Source organism: Daktulosphaira vitifoliae, unplaced genomic scaffold, assembly GCF_025091365.1.
Source record: "Daktulosphaira vitifoliae isolate Bord-2020 unplaced genomic scaffold, ASM2509136v1 Scaffold_1, whole genome shotgun sequence".
In the NCBI taxonomy this organism is placed as follows: Eukaryota; Metazoa; Arthropoda; class Insecta; order Hemiptera; family Phylloxeridae; genus Daktulosphaira; species Daktulosphaira vitifoliae.
In genome coordinates, this window is record NW_026099572.1 from 48,350,840 (window position 1) to 48,360,546 (window position 9,707).

Here is a 9,707-nt window from a genome sequence, read left to right on the forward strand (position 1 = left end):
AGCTTTTGGAATAATCCACCAATTTTTTAAAATTAAACACTATCTAAAGATTTGCATCGAAGCGTTTTTTTTTTATAGTGATTTTAATCACTGTCAGATATCATAATAGTTGATCTAACTATGCCACGTCACCACTGTGCCGCGACCCCCCTGTGCTGGGTTTTTTTTTATTGGTAGTGAATTTCTTAGAGAAAACTTTTGGTAGTTGTGAGCAAAGATAATTTTCTTATCTAGAAAAACAAAAATACTTTTGTTGATTTATGAATGATTTGTATCTAATAAAAATTCAAGACAAATAAAAAAAGGAAAGCATAATTGGAATTCTGCAGAGTAGAATTGAGGCATTTTTAGATTGTTATTATAATCTCTCATTTTATAAATCAATAATTATTGATTAATATCTAACAGTGGTTAAGCTAACTTTAATTTTTACAAAGATTTTTGGTTATAATGCTCAATAGGATAGCAGCAACTAGAAATCAAGATTTTCTATATTTTTTTTTTTTTATCTACAAGTACATTGTATTGGCTTTAATTTGATTTAAAAAAGTAGGTTTAAAGAAAATTATCAAACAAAAAGAAAAATATTTGATATAAAAATTTTGTACCCTCTCAGTACTTTGATTAAAGATACGATATATAAGATGCTTGATGAATGATAAATTTAGAAAATATTGAACTAAAAGAAACCAATAAATACATAAACATTATAATTATTTTGGAAGAAATCTGCTAGTTTATTAAATTCTGATGAACTGTATTCTACAACAACTGAATATTGCTATTGTAAATCCATAAGAATTTTTTTTAATACTATAATAAATAATAGTTTGTTAATTTTAGTAAGAATTATTTAGATGATCTTTTGTCGTTATGTAATAATAATATTAACTAATATACAAAAAAATGATATAAACTAAGAAAGTATTTAAATGGAACTTCAACTTTTGATGTAGAATTTTGTCATTCTAAAGGCATTAATGTATGTATCAATAATAAGAAAAGCAATAAAAAGTCATTTTACTTACAAGTATGTATTTGAAGTCATTTTCATTTATCTTGAGTTTGAATTCGAATGTTTTAAGATCTTATCGAGTATTAATTGGGAATACTTCATTAATATCAATATTATTGATATTTGAGTGGCTTGAAAGATAAATTTTATTTTAATTTATATGTACCATAAGAGTTTCAATATTAGTACTAATAATTTGATGGATTATAAATACTATAGAAGTCAATAAAATACTATCAAACTTAATATGTGTGAAAACTGCAACAACATGTTTCTGAAAATCTAAAATTTTATGTTTTAAAATTTAAATTTTTAATATGTTAATAATAATCAGTCTAAAATTTTATTTTTAACCTATTTTTTTGGTTATTTAAAGTTGATGAAAAATGTTTGATAAAGTTTTGTGAAAGTTTATAGTAAAAATAATTGAATATGTTGTCAAAACTTTTTTAGCTTAATTGCAAGTTTGAAATTTACATCAAAAAATTTTATGAGAATTAAAAAAATTGTATCTTTAAGATTAGTGTGCATTTAGGAAGTTTTATAATTACTATTTATGGTAAATTTATCAAAAAATCTCAATATTTTTTGTATTTTCATCGTAATAAAACACTTAAATAGAAATCATAATAATCATTTCCAAGTAACTTTTGGTGTTTAAAAAGATTCTGCAATTGAAATATTCAGAACTTAATTAATTTTAATGATTCACTTTAACTAAATGAATCAATTAAAACAAAGTTGTTAAAAAGAGTTAATAAATTGTTGTTAAATATAAATAAATGGTCCGCAAAAAATTTTCATCTGAGTAAAAAAGATACTTTAATAATTCAATTTTTCGTGCTAATTTAGAATCAGCAATTATACGTTTTCCAACACCAATAATTTTTTATATTGTCACTAATTAGTTAAAAACTATAGGATATAACTATAAGGAAAATAGTTCTGAATATTTCAACTGTATCATTTATTTAAACACCAAGAATTACATAGAAATTATTATTATTTCTTTTGAAATAATTTATTAGAATAAAAAATAATTAAAAACATTTTATTAAGACATTATAAAAGGAAATGGTCCGATTTAAAAAAAAAGTATGTCGAATGAAATAGGTATACATAAAGTATTTATCATTGAAGAATATAATTGATTTATGCATTTTCTAAAAGGTTATAGCTAAATAATGTTAAAAAATGTAAAATATAATATCAAGAATTTTTTCACAATAATAGCCTATTTTTGCATGCGGTTGTCATTTTTACCATGAAGACAAGTTAAGTGGTCAAATTTATTTTTTAAAATTAAAGTATAATACATAAACTTTAATTTAAGGTATATATACAAATGTCAGTCTTTCCGGAACATTTTCAAAAGTTAATTATTTTGTGAAAAAGTTGTAATTTTAATCCCCTTCTGTGGTCAAATAAAGAGTCCAATTTATTAAAAAATATATCAAATAATAGATAAAGATATCATGCATCTATAAAAATAAAAATTATATTGATTTGTTTAGTTTTGAAAAAGTTATGACCTTTTAATTTAAAAAAAACCCAGCACAGGGGGATCGTGGCTCAGTGGTGACGTGGCATAGTTAGATCAACTATTATGATATCTGACAGTGATTAAAATCACTATAAAAAAAAAACGCTTCGATGCAAATCTTTAGATAGTGTTTAATTTTAAAAAATTGGTGGATTATTCCAAAAGCTACATGATCTGCTAGTTCATTATTAATATCCTAATTAAGATAAAGTATGTCGAATGAAAAAGGGATTATTAAAAAATATTATTTCTCATAAAAAAATAATGTTGATCCATACACTTTTCAATATGTCATAGCATTATAAAGTTAAAAATATAAAAAACAAAATCGAGAATTTTCACACAATAGCATTTGGTAGCCATTTTCACCGTTTGGTGAAGACAAAATAAAGTCCGAAATTTTTTTTTACATAATAAAGAACATTACATTAGCTTTAATTTAAGATATATATAAAAGTGTCAGACTTTCCGGAACACTTTCAAAATTTAAGTTGAAAAAGTAAATTTTTTGTGAAAAAGTGGTCATTTTAAATCCGCCCCTGTGGGCAGGTAAAGGGTCAGATATAAAAAAAATATATACCAAAAGATAGGTAAAGACATCATGCATCTATAAAAAAAAAATTATATTGATCCATACATCTTTCAAAAAGTTATAGCATAATAAAGTTAAAAATATAAAANTAGCATAATAAAGTTAAAAATGTAAAATACAAAATCGAAAATTTTCACACAAAAATAGCATTCGGTATCCATTTTCAACGTGAAGATAAAATAAAGTCCGAAATTTTTTGTTTGTATTATAAAGAACATTACATAAGTGTCGTAATATAATCGTCACTATTATTTTTATACGAGACAACACTAAAATACCCTGTTCATGTACTCAACAATGTTATCTTTTTAGTTTTTATTAGTATATATTTTTTTCATTTCAAATAATCACCATTTCTATGGATAGAAGTGGTACATTTTAACTTGTTTCATTATACATTATATTCTTACAAGGACATGATCCTTTTTTCGAACAAAAACTTAGATAGACATTTAAGAGAAATAGTCAAAAGACTCACACTGTTTAACTACATTGTAGTGTATGCGGTTCGATCATAAATCAATTAATAATTACTTTAAAAATCCTTCCTCACCGAAATAAAATCTATATATTATGTTTGTCATCTTTGTTATTCTACTATTAATAGTTAAATGCATTGTATCAATTTTCGTCTTGCTTGTAAAAAAAAACATGTTAATGTTATATATGTAAACGTCAAAATAATTTATGTTCTATTCATCTGTATTGATCTCTGTTTTTAATGCTTACTTAACAATAAACAATTATACTAAAAATTCGACAGTGACGATTTTTGGGGGTAAAAAAATATTATAAAAAGCCAGAGCAAACCCTTGCTCCTGGCTGTTCATTTCATGCTCCGTATTGCGCTATTCATTTCGTGCTCTGTATTTGGGCTATTCTTTTCGTGGTCCGCATTACGCTCTTTTCTATCGTGCTCCGCATTAAGTTTTGCGAACGTAGCAATCGTCATTGTCGAAATTTTATGTGTTAATTTGTGAACTAAAAATCTGAATTTGTGTATTTTATTTATTATCTTCATCGATATCATCAATAAGGATAATTATAAGAACCAGAGAATTTACCAGGTAAGATTTTTTACATCGTTATTTTATGACCCTCGAATTACACCCCGAATCAAAAGTAACTCTCACTTACACATTTTTACACCGACAATAATAATCATTTCTGACACCTTTTAAATATTTTAGAACTCTATTTTTTTATTTTTATTTTTGAGTTACGACATAAGCTTTAATTTAAGATATATATAAAAGTGTCAGACCTTCCGGAACATTTTTAAAAAATAAGTTGAAAAAGTTAGTTTTTGTAAAAAAGTTGCTATTTTAAATCCCCCTCAATGGGCAGGTTAAGTGTTAGATTTTCAAAAAAAATGATATCAAATAAAAGGAAAAAATATAAGGTTTTATTAAAAAAAAAATTTATGTTGATTTGTTGATTTTTAAAAAAGGTATAGAAGTTTTAAGTAAAAAAGTGGAAAAAATGACAAAATTAGCGATTTTTAAATTTATAATTTTTTGGAGATTCCCTCCATACAAAAGGGAAAATTTTTCAATTTTTGAGGGTAATGTCTTCGACTAGATACGATTTGTGATCTTTTGATGTATCGTTGAAAGAAATAGGTTCGATGCGAAGCTGAGAAGGTATTAATTTTACTATAATGTTTTTTTTTGTGTCTGTTACCACATATTCTCAGCTCTCACCGAACCTATTTCTTTCAACGATACGTCAAAAGATCACAAATCGTATCTAGTCGAAGACATTACCCTCAAAAATTGAAAAATTTTCCCTTTTGTATGGAGGAAATCTCCAAAAAAATTACAAATTTAAAAATCGCTAATTTTTTAATGAGAAATAATATTTTTTAATAATTCCTTTTTCATTCGACATACTTTATCTTAATCAGGATATTAATAAGGAACTAGCAGATTGTGTAGCTTTTGGAATAACACCAATTTTTTAAAATTAAACACTGTCTAATGATTTGCATCGAAGCGTTATTTTTTCATAGTGATTTTAATCACTGTTTTAATAAATGGTTAAAGAAGCTGACGTCTTTAACTCTAGTTGACTTCTTATAATAGAAGCCATGCGTATTGGTATTAATATACAATCTGTACAATAATTTGATTTTGTCAAGATATTATCTAATTATTTAGTGTTTTAAGAAGGGAATTTTGTTTTGGTGATAAAAATATTTATAATATGTAAAATACATGTTAATTCATTGCTTTAGAATCTGAGATTGTGTGTAAATATTCAATAAATTTTAAATCATCTTCATTTAANGAGATTGTGTATAAATATTCAATAAGTTTTAAATCATCTTCATTTAACTTATAATATGTGATATATTTTTCAGTTTTAACATTAATACTCAATTTGTAGCCTAGGTTATTAATTAAATTATTTGAAATTAATTAAAAATAGTTAGGTTTTATTTTATTTATTATATTATTGATATTTAAAATCACATAATTGTGGTAATCGTCTAGATCAAAAGATTTGAATACTTTTTGAACATCATAAGCTTCTTGACCGTCAAATAACGTATGGTACAGAATATGGCGTTCGTCGAATCCATCTTGTTGAAGGAGGAAGCGGAACGTCTAAAACAAAGGCAGCCACGCCGCCCGGCATGGGAGGACCTGAGGCTCTGGTTTAGGCTACCGACTTAGGCATTCATGTTCTATGTTTTTATGTTTTTTGTGAGGTATTAGCCCCCACACAAATCTCTGCCTTCATTTCCACGTGGTGCAACCCGGGTAACGGATCCCACTCTGGGATTCGGCTAACGGGGGAGGCCTCCCCATGTTGTGAATCAGTTCTTGATTAATTTCGGGCTGATTCACAACGTAGTGGTGTTAGTTCTAAAGACGGCGTGAGCCGCCCTGAAGTAATTCCTCACGGTAGTTCCAGGGTGGTCCATACTTATGCCGGTCTTGGAAAAAAAAAGAAAAGAAAAAAAAATTGAACTAGCTTAAATTTCAATTTTTATCCACAGTAGAAATGTGATGTACGGTAATACTAATGAATTTTTTTCTTAATTCACTTTGAGTTTTCAATTTGAGTTTGAATTTTCAACTAATTTGATTTTTATCTCATTTAGATTTAATTACTACAATGCATATCAAAAACCCTACCATTATAGTCTCCCCACTTGAGAAGAAATTTCTTATTTATATAATAATTATTTTAATGTGGTTTTTTTTATAGATGTCATTCAATGTGTAATATAAATAAATGTTTGCAGAGCACAATGAAATAGCTGATTTTAGCATTTTGAAGTTTGACTATTCGAATGCTTTAATATTGGCCCAAAGCTTTGCAAGTTTGTTAAAACAAAGACATTAAGCTTGCTACTAGCTACCAAGTACGCATAAGCTTACAAACCTAATATATCTATTTTTAAAATAATAAAAGCTCAAGACTTGCTACATAATGAGAAATACGCACAATAGATTTTTAATATTGTATAAACATTTAAAATAAGATTACGTAAGTCATTGGAATGAAATAATTTACAAAAAAAAAACTGATATTTAAAATATTAATTAATATTTATTTCCATGATATGAAAAATATAATATTATTATCTTATAAGTAAATAAATATAAATTAAAATATTCACCAAAACTAAATTCACTTTAACATTTCTAAGTATATTATAAATTAAAGATTATTATTAATTTGAAAAAAATTTTAAATTCAAAAAAAATTGTTGGGGCTAATTTACAAAAAAAATGATTCTCGAGTGNATTAATTTGAAAAAAAATTTAGGGGCTAAATCACAGAAAAAATGATTCTCGAGTAGAGTTTCTAAGATTTTTTGTATTTTGATGCTAAAAAAGAACTGGCTTTAGCATGTCAAATGGCTTATTATGATCAAAGGAGAGTGTCCTTGCAATCTATAGGATAACTATGAAAGCTGAAGATTTTGTCCAGATATCATTTGGTTATTTAGTATTTTAAGAAGGGAACTCTGTTTTGATGATAAAAATATTTATAATATGTGAAATACATATTCAAAAAACATATTCTATGCTATTATTATAAGTGATATCATAATGTAAGTTATATTATTAAAACGACCATTAAAACACCATTAAAAATAAACTCCAATTTAATTTAAAATAATTTTAGTATTGATTTGAAATAAATTATGATGATTCAAAAAACTGATTAAAAATTATTTTCACAAATCTAATAACCTTATTTCATTGTAATTTTCATCGTTATTTTCATCTTCGAAAATGAATATTTTTAAAGTTTCAGTAAATTTTAAATATGATAAAATACTTTTTATATTAACACTTTGAAATGTTTTATTGATTAACTTAGTAAAAAAAAATATATTTACTAAATGATTATTCATTGCTTTAGAATCTGAGATTGTGTATAAATATTCAATAAATTTTAAATCATCTTTATTTAATTTATAATTTGTGATATACTTTTCAGCTTTAACAATAACACTTAATTGGTAGCCTGGATCACTTATTAAATCATTTGAAATTAATTCAAAAGAGTTAGGTTTTATTTTATTTATTATATTTTCAATATTTAATATCAAATCATTATGGTAATCGCCTTGATCAAAAGATTTGAATACTTTTTCAACATCGCGAGCTTCTTGACCATCAAATAATATAATGGTATTCTCAATTAAACATTGCAATTTTTTTAGGCCATATATTGCATCTACTTTTTGTTTATTTTTTAAAAATAAAGAAATATACATCAATTTATTTCTCATTAAATGCATTAAAACAGTTTTAAAAACGTTTAAGATTTTTTGTTGGTAAATTCCTATTTGTTGTATCCATTTATCAAACCAAAAATAATTCTTTGCCGTTGTATATTCTTTATATATGTTATTGTAAATAGTCTCAAAAATATCTTCACTCTGTTCACCAAAATCCATTATAATAGTTCTCAATAAATCTTTGTCTTCAATTATATCACACATGTAAATATTTCTGAGTGAGAACGAATTTTCTTGTTCTTCTACATTTTCTAAATCAATTTTGTTGATTTCTTGTCTTTGATACATAGTTTTTATTAGATTTGTGAGGAGTATATAATATTCTCCATTAAAATAACCAACATCATAATTATTATTGTTTCGACATATTTTTTTACTTACAAGATATAAATTTTCGATAACTTGTTCGATAGCTTTTTTAATATTGTGTTTATATCGATATACATCATTACTAAACAATTGAACATAATAAGTATATAAATGCATTATCCAAAAAATGGTTAGTTTATCATCAATATAATAATTTATCATTGTAACTAAAAATTGTTTTGTAATCGATTCATTTATAATCATTGTATTTATATCATAAGTATTTCCTGGTGGATCATGAATGAGGCGAAAAAAAAGTTCAGTATATTCCATAAAAGTAAACATATTACTACAAAAAAGGTCTAAAAATATTATATCCGTTTTTTTCCTAAACATGATATTTTCTAGATGTTGATTTCCACACAACATTTCATTTTTGATATCTGAAAATGACAAATTCCGTACCTCATCATAACTATCATATGAGAATCCAGTGTCTAATTTTAAAGCTGTTTCTAATGATATTTCAATTTTCTCCCAGTTATTGTTTCCGTAACATAATTTTGTCTCCACAATAAATAACAAAAAAAGTAACACAGTATTTTTTTTAAAAATCATTTTTAATTAGTAATGTATAAATTATTTAATAATGTATATGTTTTCATTATATATATTTTTTTAAACTCTTTATATGTATTATAATTGTGTTTATTTAAGTGTTATTTTCAATTTTAAAATTAGATCGCATAAATTTTATGTTATAAATTATTAAACTTTATACAAATAATTTATTTTAATAAACAATATATTAGGCTCTAATTTTGCATGTTCATTGAAAAAAAATTTTAATATTAAGTAGTTACAAAAAAGTGGCAAAAAGATATCTATTAATTTTGTGTATTATATTAATATATATTGTTATAATTAAGCAACCAGCAAAAATTAAATAGCGTGTTATATCTTATATTTCCTGATTTAAGACAAAAAAATCTTGACATTTTCCAATCCTTTTGTTTTAGAAGTCACTCATTTAAAATAAAATATGTTTTAAAACTCTTATTTATTTAGAAGTACATTAAGGGCAACATTTTTTATGAATTATATGGATATATAAGTTTTTAAGTCACTAAATAATTTCCATTGTATGTTTGGGAAGCCTTAGTAAAAATATTCTGTATAATAAGTATGTGAGTAGATTTGGAAAAAATGTATTGGGTATCAAAAATAAATATGTGTACTATGATTAAGACTTGGCCGTTGCTCTCAATTCTTAATACAATTTTTTTCAAATTTAAAAAAAATTGATGTATGTTTAATATTAGTTATAATTTGAATGGTAAAAGTATAGATTTCGTAAATTATTATACTAAAATTGCAAAAAATTTCTTGAAATAAAAGTTGACATTTTTGTTGCATATATTTTCCCTTTTGGTATATATTAAATTAAAGCACTAAAATATTTTTTAATTTTTAATGATAGTGC